The 13,889-nt window shown below is 43.2% G+C and overlaps 1 protein-coding gene across 5 annotated transcripts in view; it reads right to left on the reverse strand.

Moving 5' to 3' along the window:
• LOC129740007 (disintegrin and metalloproteinase domain-containing protein 10) overlaps positions 1 to 13,889 on the reverse strand; it is a 776,101-nt gene that overhangs the window by 447,944 nt on the left and 314,268 nt on the right. The window lies entirely within an intron of this gene.

Genomic DNA, 13,889 nt, shown 5'->3' on the forward strand with positions numbered 1-13,889 from the left:
CGCGTGTAAGGAGAAACTGGGCGTGAATGAGAGTTTCAGTCAGGTTCTTTCAAGATAGGGTAATGTAAATAAAACATCCCCATGAGAGTTATACGTAGACATTAGGAAGGATTTACAATTTATAAATGTAGACGAATTGGTTCTGGGCTGGTAGTTCCACCTCCTCGTGGTCCAGGGCGAAAACATGTCTGCAAGTCTTGGGTATTGCAGGTGTAAAAGGAAGCTTGTTCGAAAATCTAGTCCTGACGTACGAAACCGAAACTGGGTTACGATCTACTGACCTAACAGCGGGAGTTCCACATGGTTCCATACTCGGACCTGTGCTTTGAAATGCCGTGTATAATGCGAGATGTTCACGCTGAAACTACCAGCAGGCGTGCAGATAGTCGGATTTGCTGACGATATCGTGCTCATGATCACCGGCAAAACAATCGAGGAGGTAGAAGACCTTGCAACGGTGTCCGTGGAAAGGGTTGACATCTGGATGGAGAGAGTTAAGCTGGAGATAGCTCACCATAAAATCAAAGTTCTGCTCGTGAGTAGCTGAAATATCTTGGAGTAATGGTCCACCATCGCTTAAGTTTTGGTGCGCATGTCAAATACTGTTGTGAAAGTGCATCGAAAGTCATAAATTCATCGGCCTGGATTATACCGAACTGCCATGGTACAAAGAGTAGCGAGAGACGTCTCCTTGTGAGCGTAGCACTGTCGGAAGTACGATACGGAGGAGCGGCCTCGAGCTCCGCGATGGAGGTAGAGCGCAACAGATCCAAATTACGGAGCACACATCGGCTGATAGCCATGCGAGTTTCCTGTGCATACAGGGCCATATCAGCAGATGCAGCTTTCGTCATCGCGGGCATGATTCCCATCGACATAACTCTGGCGGAGGATATGGAATGTTACAAAGCAAGAGGTGTTATAGGAGTGCGTAAAATTTAACGAGCAGCATCAATGCTCATGTGGCAAGAGCAATGAGACGCATCGAACAACGCAAGATGGACGCATAGGCTTATCCCGTGATTTTCAGACTGGGTAAATCGGAAGTATGGATAGGTCAACTTCTACTTGACGCAGTACCTTTCGGGTCATGGGTGCTTGACACGCGTTTCGGGAATTGATGCGCCTGAACAGCGAGTGCGACCTGATGTGGGCGGTCTACAGCTCCGATTTGCGCTTCGGGAAGTAAAGCACGAAGTAAAGCACCCGACTTGAAAATTGAATAGCTGCGCTGAGTGGTGACTTAAGTCAACCAACACTAGAGGGTTCGGAGGAGTCTGAGTCTTACACGTGGCTTAGGAGGCTTGCCTCCTGACCCGCGTGTTCGAACAGAGAAAGTGTCGTCGACAACTCGCTATGTGTTTCTGGACTTCCTGGACTATTTGATGAACACCTGAACGGCGCACATGCAGGAGATTAAGACGGAGGGAGAGGGTACATCGCCGGCGTTACCTACGACGTAGAGGAGCCACGTCCAACGATGAGTGAAGTTTTATAAGGAAGCCATTCGTTAGCTGAATAGCAACAAATCGGATGAGAAGGATGACATCGCAGGCTGAATTTATCAAAATAGGGCTCAGACAAGTTGGCCGATTGCCTACGCCGGTTGATGGTTCGGATCTAAGACATATTACAGCTACCAGAGGAAGGAAGGAGGGGGTAATATGTCCCATCTACAAAGAGGGTGACAATTTGGATCGTGAGAACTATCGAGTGATCACTGTCGTCACTGCCGCCTGCAAAGTGTTGTCCCGAATCCTACTCTGCCGCCTAACGCCACGATCAAACAGATTCGTGGGAAGCCCCAAGCCGGCTTCATGGAGGGATAGCCTACGACGGACCAGATCTTCATACTACGGCAATCCAGTACGGTGGATTCCATTCGACGTGTCATCGAAGGGGCAGACGAAGCCGGACTGAAGAAGAGGAAAGAGACCTGTTTTGCGCAGTGGTCACCCTTGACGTGAAGAATGCCTTCAACAGCGTCAGTTGGGCAGCGATTACGTCGTCGCTCATTTATATGAGGATTCCGGCAAATATCAGTAGGATGGTGGAGTGTTTCTCCCGTAACCGCCAACTACAGTATATGACCAGCGAGGGACTGGTAACATGTTTTTGGAGAGTCGTGCGCTTGGTTCAATGAATCTTTTCGCCTGAGCTGCTCCCTCTGCTCCAGTTGGAGACAATAGTGGTGCTTTCCCAGTTCTCATATCCAAGGCACTCTTAGATACTCCGCAGCAAAGTTCAGGTCCAATTAACAGGCCCTGGGATCCTCCCTGGGGCGGGGGTCATGCCCATCTCAGTCTTGCTGGAGGAAGATATCTTCTGCTATGAGCACAGGCACATGCCCGATGTGCGGAAAAATTCCATCGCTTGATCCCTTACGTCGGAATTTGGATGGATCGGAGACATGGAGAGATGGATTTCTGCATGACACAGTTCTTGACTGGTCACGGGTGCTTCATGCAGTACCACCACCGGTTTGGACACGTGGCCTCGCCATTCTGCCCAACCTGCGATGACACACGATGACATCCGACAACATCGTGCGGTGGATGTGTGATGATGCCAATACTTGGCGCGTGGTCAGCGATGGGTTCATCCGGATCATGACTGCCCTGCGAAGGAGTTGGAACCAGCACCAGCCTGCACTGATGTAGAGTGACATCTTCGTCGGGGAGCATCCGAGTAGTGTGCATCCGATCCTGGCAGTAAAGCATACAAAGATAAGACTCTACCTTCTGCTTCTGCCAAGCTTCCTGGTACGTCGCGGGTCTGTGAGTGGGATACCTCCAACGTTACCGTCGCGGAGTATCCGAGTCGAACTCGCAGGAGGAAGAGTATTCAAGTCGCGGTATAATCTCGGTTAGAGTGGTCTCACCTCGCCGTTTGAGTCGGAAGCGTAAAAGATCCGTACGTGCGCTGTGACAGGCTCGAGCCCAAGATGAGCTGCTCTCGATTCGGCACACGGCGGGCAAAATGCCTGGGGTTGCCAGCCAAAAGGGAGAAGGAAGACCGGACCACGGTCGGAGTAGAATGCTCTTTCGGCAGCATTCGGGGGGCATTCGAGTAGTGTGCGTCCGATCCTAGCAGTAAAGCATATAAAGATAAGACTCTACCTTCTGCGTATGCCGAGCTGTTAGGTACGTCGCGAACGTTGTGTAGGATACCTCCACCGCCGTGGAATATCTGAGACGAACGTGCTTCTTACGACGGAAGCTGCGGGGATAAGACTTGACCTTCTTCGCAGTCGAATTTGTACGGGGAAGAATATTTACGCCGCAAAATACTCTCGGGTACTCGGGGACTTCACGTCGACGGCGGTTGAGTCACTCGAGTCGGTATAGGATGGCGTCTTCGCCGGGAATCATCCGAGTAGTTTCGTAAAGCCCCAGACGTGTGCTGTGACCGGTGCGTGTCCAGGATAAGCTACTCACGATTCGGCACACGGACGGGTAAAGAGGAGAGGGCCTCGAGTCAAAGCAAGCGGAGCCAAGATCTCGAGTCGTTAGAGGAGAAGTCCTTGGTCTCTTGCAGTGATCTCGAACAGAGAGGGAGCGCACGATAGTCGTTCAAACCAAGCGAGCCTCGAGTTACGAGTAAAGGTCGAACCTCGAGTCGTCAGAGGAGAGGTCCTTAGTCTTGAATCGAGGCAGGGTATATACATATGCTGGAGTTTTGACTTGAAATTGAGTTAGACAATGAACGCTTAAGCGCGGACTTGGTCTCCTATCTCGGATAAAGCCTTCGATGCAGGTCCGGATGGGAATTATGACCAGAGGCCCCAGGTAGACTTTATGACCTAGGGGTACTTAGTATCGTAAGTCGACCAATTGCACCCATGGATCCAGAGTAGCAAACTGGGGGGACGCGGTGGCTCGCCGTGCCTTGGAATGCAATCCGTTAAAAGGATTTACCACCTGGGTGATCAACTAATAAAAATAAACAATACGGTAAATCCTCCAAAAATACCGTGAACACCATGTTCCTACGCATCATCTATTCATCGGCTTCAAAGCCGCATACGACACGATCGACCGAGCAATGGAAAATCATTGACGAAACGGTTTCTCCGGGAAGCTGACCAGACTGATTAAGGCAACGATGGATGGAATGCAGTGCTGTGTACGGATTTCGGGTGAATTGTCAAGTTTATTCGAATCATGCAGAGGGCTTCGACAAGGCAATGGTCTATCCTGCATGATGTTCAACGTTGCGCTAGAAGGCGTTATTTGACGGGCGGTGGGTGAAATGTGGAGAACAATTTTCAACAGATCCGTCCAAGGTCAAGATGGACGGCGATGTGCTGGATATAGTCGAAGACGTTGTCTATCTCGGCTCACAGGTGACCGCGGACAATGACACCAGCCGTGAGATCCGGCGAAGAATGATCATGGAAGTGAATATTGATCGAGAAGCACCTGCGCACACTCGGAGTATAGGAGCGACGAAGAATCATCTTTGGTGGCGTGCAGGAGAACGGAGTGTGGAGGCGAAGGATGAACCACGAGCTCACGACACTATGGCGAGCACAGTATCCAAAAGGTGGCGAAAGCTGAAGGACATGTTGTTAGAATGTCGGACGACTATTCTGCAAAACAGGTGCTCGCTGCCTATCCGGGAGGAACGAGACGAGCAGGAGAGCAACGGGCGAGGTGGTTAGACCAAATGGAGCGTGATCTGGCGTATGTGAGATGCCCGGGAAGTTGGAAAACGGTTACCATGGATCGAATGAATTGGAGGAATATTATTCATCGTGATGCCATGCAAATAAATAAATAAAAAATAAGTGTTTCTTATAGGGTTGGTTTCAATAGCGTTTCTTAACGTTCATTTCAAGTTAAAAATGTTTTTAATTTTTTTTTTAGAAAATTTTGTGTACGAAATGAATTTCCTAACACATTGAACAATTTAAAAAAAAACGTCGATGGACCTTTTTCTGAAAAAAAGCGATTAAAACTAGCATCCAGAAAGTTTTCCCGACTTGATCGACATTAGTTAACTTGGCAAAAATGCGGGGGGAAAGTTCATATGACGGCCCATGGAGCTTATACGTGACATTCGTGTTTTCAAGAAGAGTAGCGTTTTAAGCCTTTCGGTTCTACCAGTTTGTTTTTAATTCTGTGATTTACCATTGCTATTTGCAGGGTTTTTTTTATTTTTCCTGTATTGGAAAAATTTCACAATTTTGTTTCGTCTTCATTTGGATGTAAATTCTTATGGGTATGTTTTATCACGGCCACTGCGCTGCTTATAATGCGTCTATCATACCAAAGCTGAAAATGGGACTGTTTTTTTTTTAAACGGTCAATTTACTTTAAAAGGGCACCAAAACTATAAATACAATTTTCGCGTTAAAGCAGCCCAAAAAAATCTTTTTTTTTAATTACGCTAAGTCCATTTTGATTTTTCCTTCAAGTCAGGTGTTTTTGTCAAAAACCAGGACATCGCGAAGAGAAAAATCAGGATTTCTCAGGACATTACTAGATTGATGTAAAATAATTTGCAGCTCTGCTAATATTGCATAGCTGAAGGCGAAATACAAGTGCTGTGGACGCCTTAAGCTATACAATACATGCTAGCAGCATCTTGGCTGGCCTGCAGTTTGTTTCAAAAAACACCAGTCAAATATCATGTGAATCAGAGATAGCCATCGGTACAACGGGTTAAACTATTCGATAACAGATTTGCTCGATCTTATCATCATTTAACTACAAATTCGATTGTTTTTGTGATGCATTTTTGAAAATCAGGACAATTCAGGACATATTAACGCCTATTATTCAAAAAAAAACAACACAATTCACGACAGTCGTTCGAAAATCGTGACGAAGTCTGAAAAATCAGGACACATGATAAGCATAAGAGTGTTATCGATCTTCGGCTGTTTTCGGGTGTGTTTGGCTCTATTGTGCGTATTGGTTCTTGATAAGTGTTTTACAAATTAAGCTTTTGAAAGAGCTTAATGAATTTAAGAAATGAAAAATTATTAGCATTTGTTGTAAAACACTTTTCTTCGAATAGTTTACTTGCATTATACTTGAAATGTTCATGGATGTCATGGCGATTTGCTTAGGTGGGGCATAATAAAGCATATTCCCCTACACAAGAAGATGTAGAGAAAAATATGCTTTCGCATGATGCAAGGATACGTGAAAGACAGTTTGCCATATTTGGTAAGGCAGCATGATCAGCTCTTCCCACCAGGCTTCGCGTGTTCCTCGAACCAGTTAGCTAGTGCAATGCTCTGGGAAAAACTTTGATGAAGCTTCGGGGAACTATATTAAAACTTTCACTCGCCGGGAGGCGATAGGAGAACCGAAGGTGGGCTCGAATTTTGAAAGGCAGCGAAAGTCAAAAAGACGTCAAAGCCCACGAAAAGTTTCATCCTACAGAAAAGTCGAAAAAGTTACATTTTCTATGCTGAAATAATCTTCGAATTTGACTAGGAAGTTCATACGCATAAAATCTTTAAGCTGGCATATCCAACTACCTGAAGCATTCCAGGTTGCCCGGTTTTTACCAAGCTTGTCCAAATTTTCTAAAAAAAAAATGGGATGTTCCCGGTCCGGTTGCCCGGAAATTTATTGAAAGCCCCGGATTTATTTTACACAAAATCCAAAACTAAAACCCAAATTCATATCATAAAATTTATGATTATGCAAATAAAAATTTGTTTCTAATTAGTTTTAGCAAAATAAATTCGCATACATGTTTTGAAAATGTAAGGTAAAATTTTAACGCCGCTGATGTGCTTGTTAATGATTAATTTTCTTGTGTTTATTTTTCACCTTTTCTCTTGCCTTTTCAAGAAAAATATCTGGATTTTTGCCAGATTTGCCCGGTTTAGAAACCCATAGCTAGGATTTAACCAGGGTTTTGGGTAAAAATTCTCGGATCTGTCCGGACCGGCCCCTTTTAAAAAAGTCTGGAAATCTTAATCTACCTCCAGCTTGTCCAAATTTGTCCAGCAATTATGTTGGCTGGTTAAAAAAACCTGGAAAAATTTTGTGCATTTCACGACCTAAAATCCGAGTAATTTCCAGGCAAATTTCATGAAAATCCATGAATTACTCAATTAAAAATCAAATACACTTGGTTCTATCAAGATTCCAAGGCATGCAAAAAAATCACGACGCTACGGGTAACACTGGAACAAAACCCCGAAATTTCATGGAAGCCGATAGAAAATTTGATATTTTTCTGATGGAACCCCTTTCAATCTCAAACTTAAATTTCATCAACATGCCCTCTAGCCTAAAATTTCAACACCTATCAAGCTTTCTCCTACTGGCGCACTAATGCCTGTCTATCCACCTTTCTTTCAAATTCTATAAAATAAATTCTCTCTAGTTTTCATTCCGCCGCACATGCCATTAAAATTATAATCAAACTTAAATTTATGTGCAAATTTGGCAGTCGTAATCTACGAGGGCTGATTCTCTATTTAAAAGCAGCGCACAATAGGGAAGAAGTTTATAAACCGCGAAGAAGTTCAATATCTTCACACCTACACAAAACAAATCTATGAAAAAATACTTTCCTTTGGTAGCGAGGTATTGCATGACTACTTTTCCTGCAATACTTCGCGAGGCTCCAGCAGTGGTGTCAACTGAATTTAATGTTTATCAGTGCAAAAAGACATACCCCTGTTAAACAGCTAATAACTTTTTTGTCTAATAAGATAAGAAGTTACGGTCTTCGACAAAGTTGTTCAGCGGAAAATTTCCTTTAGAATTTTATAAATAAGCACACAAACTGTCAGCTGGCTCGGTTCCACAGAAGAAACAAAAAGGATGTTGATTTTTCAGTACAAAATATTCAATTATCCCATACAAACCTAAAAGTTCAAATTTACTCATGTTGACATCAATACTGATGTTATGAAATCGCTTGGTACATCTTTGTACCTGAAAATGATCACATTTTCATATGTGATGAAAGAAATTAGAGAAACATGTACTATCAAAGAACGAAAGAACATAAGCCGTAAATATCATGAAAATTTCGAAAAAGATACAACGGCTCACCGACAGGACTTGAACCTGCAATCTCCGCTTCGGTACAACGGCGCGTTAGCCAATTCCACCACGGTGAACGTGATGGAACCGGTGAACACGAGCAATCGAGCTCTGCCGATCAACTGCTGGACCTTCTATCGAAACACCATGTATATCCCGCATGTGATCTTTCCCTCTATTGATCTCTCTTGTTTCTCTAACCCCACCCATCGACTCGGGATTTTAGCCGAGCGAGCACATGGTCGATTGCTTCGGGTTTGCCGCAACTTACGGTCAGATGAAGAAACAATCAGATCGGCAGAGCTCGATTGCTCGTGTTCGCCGGTTCCATCACGTTTACCGTGGTGGAATTGGCTAACGCGCCGTTGTACCGAAGCGGAGATTGCAGGTTCAAGTTCTGTCGGTGAGCCGTTGTATCTTTTTCGAAATTTTCATGATATTTACGGCTTATGTTCTTTCGTTCTTTGATAGTTCATGTTTCTCTAATTTCTTTCATCACATATGAAAATGTGCTCATGTTGACGTTACTTAAAAATTCTACAAAAATCATGGATGAATTTTAGACCAAGACGAAGCAATTTAGATCCCAGGGTTTGAGAAATTCAAAAATGACCCCAAATCGACTCAGTTTATTGTACATGGATGACGTGCTCACAGGAAGCGACGATGAGTTAGAAGCAGTTTTACTAAGCCGGGAATTGAGAAGATTAACAGAATGTGGTGGATTCAATCTGCGAAAGTTTGCTTCGAATTCGCGGCAGTGATTTACCTGATGAGTATTTGGCGTTAACTGCAGGCGAAGAGATTGATCTCGATCCCGATCCATCGGTAAAAACGCTCGGACTAGTATGGCAACCAAGGACGGATACGTTCAGATTCCAATTCATCATAAAGCCCATCGGAGTTAAGGAGCCCCAGACAAAACGGAAGGTCTTGTCTGTAATCGCGACACTGTTTGATCCATTGGGACTGATTGGAGCAGTCATAACAACCGCAAAAATAATGATGCAGCAGCTTTGGTGTATTCAAGACAAGAATGGCAAGAAATTAGGTTGGGATCTGCCAATACCTCGAATCATTGATGAAACCTGGCGAAGTTTCTACAATCAACTTAATCAATTGAATGATTTACGGATTCCAAGGTGTACGCTGATTTCAAATGCGGTTGAACGAGAGTTGCACGTCTTTTCTGACGCATCCGAAAAGGCATACGGAGCATGTGCTTATCTGCGAAGCAGCGACCAATACGGAAACTTCATCGTCAGACTCCTGACTTCAAAATCAAGGGTATCACCTCTTAAAACGCAGTCAATACCGCGATTGGAATTATGTGGAGCGTGAAAGGCGGCTGAGTTAGCAGAAAATATTCAGAGCGCTTTTAAATTTCAAATTTCCCTTCATTTCTGGACTGATTCAACATGTGTGCTCCAATGGTTGTAGCACATCCCATCAACGTGGTCAACGTATGTCGCCGATAGAGTATCAAAAATACAGAAGGTTACGGAAAGGCACCCTTGGAGACACGTTCCTGGAGATCAGAATCCGGCAGATTTGATATCTCGTGGCATAACTCCCGATCAAATTCGAGATTACAAGCTATGGTGGGAAGGCCCGGAGTGGCTGCGTCTAGATGAAGGTTGTTGGCCACGTCAGACGGAAGGGTCAAGCGACGAACACGTTAAAAAGAAATCTCGGAAAACCGCCGCACATAACGTTATTAAATACGATGAAGCATTTGGATATTACTACTGCAAGAAATTTTCGTCGTTTATCAAGCTCATTCGTGCTACAGCTTATTGGATCCGATTGAAAGAGAGTCTTTGTAAAAATAAGGTTGTTACCAAAGGTCATCTCAGCACAAAGGAATTGAAGGAAGCAGAATTCGCAGTGATGCGTTGTATTCAACAGGAGGCGTTTAGGGACGAATGGAAGGCACTATCTAAGGGAACGGAGATAACTAGAACTCCGGCATTAAAGTGGTACAATCCATAAATTGGTTTCGATAATCTAATTCGCCTTGGCGGGAGACTAGCCAACTCCGACGAGACTGTAGACGTAAAATACCCAATTGGGCTGCCAGCAAGACATTCATTCACGCGACTCCTCCTAGAACACTACCATCTGAAAATGTTACATGCCGCTCCACAGCTTTTACTTGCTACAATTCGATTGCAGTATTGGCCACTTGGAGGACGTAGTATTGTTAGACAAGTGGTACACAATTGCTTAAGATGTTATCGACAGAAACCCAAGAGCATGGATCAGTTTATGGGAGAACTACCGGCAGCTCGAGTAACAGTTTCACCTCCTTTTTCTAAGGCAGGAGTGGACTACTTCGGACCTATCTACGTTCGACCAGGGCCTCGTCGACCGGCTGTAAAGGCTTACGGAGCTCTTTTCGTTTGCCTTGGTACCAAAGCGATTCGCCTGGAATTGGTTACAGATATGTGTACTGAAAAATTTATTCAGGCACTCGAGCGTTTCATCCGCAGAAGATCGATACCTACGGATCTGTATTCTGACAACGGGACAAATTTCGTTGGGGCAAGAAATCAGATGAAGCATTTATTAGAGAAGCTCCACAGCAAGGACTATCATCGGGAAATCGTCAGAAAATGTGCTGAGCAGGGAATTCAATGGCACTTTAATCGGCCTGCAGCTCCTCATTTCGGAGGATTATGGGAGGCGGCAGTCAAATCGGCGAAACGACATCTGTTAAAGGTTATGGGAGAAAATGCAGCGTCATACGAAGACCTCAACACGCTTTTTATAAAAATCGAGGCTTGTCTTAACTCCAGGCTACTGACCCCGTTATAAGAGGACCCCAACGACTGAGCACCTTTAACTCCAGGACATTTTCTAGTGGGCAGGCCACCCCAAACACGAGTGAAGGCTGTTTGAGCAACCGCGCGCTTCGGAAAATGAAGTTCTGGCTGTTTCAAATATTTCAGAATAAGCATGTTCGGTCTTTTGAAAATATTGAACCGAATGGGACGTATCTTATGTTATTATTTATTTTTCGAGGAATCCAAAAAAGGCTGTTTGAGCTACCGCACGCTTTGGAAAATGAAGTTCTGGCTGTTTTACCCTCAATTCCTCTACATTTTTCAATTATTTAAGAAAAAAGCATGTTCGGACCTAAAAATTATGAACCCAATGGGTCGTATCGAATGTGATTTTTTTCTGAGAAATCGAATAGACGCTGTTTGAGCCAACGCACGCTTCGGAAAATAGAGTTAAGGCTGGTTTTACCTTCAATTTCCCTACATTTTTCTATTAGTTCAGCAAAAAGAACATCTCGCGTGAACGTCGTATGAAACAAAATGTAAACAAAGAGTTTTATTACGACAAAATACAAAAAGTGGTATGAACTAGTGGCAACTTCTTTCCATTTAGAATATTTGTAGCCTGGGCAACATATTCTATATGTGAGATACACATTTTGATGCTGTTTTGAACACTTTTGCAGCAGTTTTCTGTGAGTTCCTAAGATGTTTCATACGACGTAATGAAAGCTCACGCGAGACATGATTTTTCTGAACTATTTGAAAGACATATGCGAATTTAGAGTAAAATTGTCATATCTCCTGTTTCCAATGCGTGTGGTGACTCAAATAGGCTTCGTTGGATTCCTCGGAAAAAATCACACAAGATTCTTCCAAATTGGTTCAAAATTTTCATGAACAAACATGCTTTGTTTCAACTATTAATTTTTTTTTGGAAAATTTAGGGTTAAACCCAGAACTCCATTTTCAAATCCGAGCGGTGGCTCAAGTAAGTTTCGTTGAATTCCTTGGAAAAAATCACATTCGATGCCTCTCATTTGATTCAAAATGATAAAGTCCGATCATGCTTTTTGCTAAAATAGTTGAAAAATTTATAAATTATATTTTTGGCTTTTTACGGTCTGAGATTTTAATCAAACAACTTTTTATCTGAAATACCCGACGTTTCGACCATTTTCTGTGGTCTTTCTCAAGGGAACTGGAAGTTTATTTTTATATAATTATTCTTGAGCATTGAACTATTCTAAAATGTGTAAACTCACTTATCTGTCTGCTGTTATTGTCAATATCGTTTTTTTTTCACGCCAAAAATTTAAAAAAGCCAAAAATTTAAAAAAGCCAAAAATTATGATTTTAAAACATCTTCCCGGTCGAAAATATAAATCTAAAATAATTGGAAAGTGTAGGTGATTTGGGGGTAAAAAGAGCCATAACTCCATTTTCCGAAGCGTGCAGTGACTCAAACAGCCATCGTTGGATTCCTCGAAAAAAAAATCACACAAGTTACGTCCCATTTGGTTCAACATTTTTAGAACCGTACATGAGTTTTCTGAACCATTTTAAAAATGTAAGGGAATTGAGGGTCAAACAGCCATAACTCCAGTTTCCAAAGCGCGCGGTGGCTCAAACAGCCTTCGTTGGATTCCTCGAAAATCGTACAAGATACGTCTAAATTAATTAGTTTTTTTTCTTGACTGTTTACAAAATATAGGGGAATTCGGGGTGCTGCGTCTGAAACTACATCCAACCGGTTCTCCGGACACTTTCACTATTTCACTTGTTCATAGATTTGTTTCGTGTAGGAGGGAAGATATTAAATTTCTTTGTGGTTTATACACTTTTATCCCCATTGTGCAGCGACTTAAAATTTATTAGTTGAATTAATTATTACTTTCTCGGTATCGTACGCCAGAAGTTGAGTAACTTGCCCTCTTATAGTAGAAACAATTGTGGCCACAAGTCGTTTACGTTTAATCAAATTGCTTATCGTGTTAAGTTTTACAGTTTGAAAGGTTCAACAGCTCCCACGTCCCGGAAAAAGGTTTAACTTTCACGAAATTTAAATCTATTGGCTAAGCTATTTTAGGCTCAAGTGCTTTCATCCACTATCGCTAGCTTGGGAAACCACAATGAAAGACGATCGATTTCAGGCCCGCAGTGTGGCTTAGTGAGAATCGCGTAAGCCACACTCCGCCGGGAGAGCTTGAATCCGAAATCCTTTGCTCTAGAACTCACATCAACAACAACAACGGAAATTCAAAACCGACAACATCAATCGACTGCTGCTGCTGGAGATCAACGGGTGATGGTTCAAGTTTGGCTTCCTTTGCTCGAGAACTTAGGAAAGAAGATTCCAACACCCACTCGCATGGGAAGCTGGAAGCTGCCTGGAGGAAAAGTTTAGAGGATAAAATCCACAAATCTGCCCTAAATCGCACTTGTGGAAGTTCCTCCTCACACGCACAAACTTAAATTGACTTTGATGTGTGTATCAGCTGGATTTTGAGATTTAGTACTATGTATTGAGGAAAATTATTGAAAAATTCAAATGTTTAATTTGAGAATTTGAATCGGTTAAAAATATGACCTCTGTAAACGAACTTACTATTCTTGATTCAATATTTTATAACCGAGCTCGGTGACATTTTACGTGAATATTTTGGTACAAAGCTACAAAGCATACCATTAAATAATGGTCCCAAGAGTATCCGAAATCCTTTCCGGATCCCTCGAGCTGCTGCAGCCATCTGTTTGTCAGAAACCCGCGGAAAGTGGTGAAAAATATGTTAAACTTTTCCCATAAACTTGCGATAGACTTATCTTGGCTGCCGGAGTACCAACTCTCCGGCTCAACCTCGAAACATTTCGGGCAACCCAGGTCCGGATACCGGAAACCGTGCTGTACCGGAAGGTCCCGTTCGACTGGCCTGGCCTGGCTGCCTGGGGAAAGTTGACAAAAGAACACAATCTGGCAAAGGCAAGAAGGTGAAAAATTGGCACATGTTTTTCATTTCCCATCTAGAGCAAAACTTTTGCAAAAGCGTCTTTTTCTTGGGTCCTTCGGAATATTTTATACCCCCAT

This window comes from Uranotaenia lowii, chromosome 1, assembly GCF_029784155.1.
Source record: "Uranotaenia lowii strain MFRU-FL chromosome 1, ASM2978415v1, whole genome shotgun sequence".
Taxonomy (NCBI): Eukaryota; Metazoa; Arthropoda; class Insecta; order Diptera; family Culicidae; genus Uranotaenia; species Uranotaenia lowii.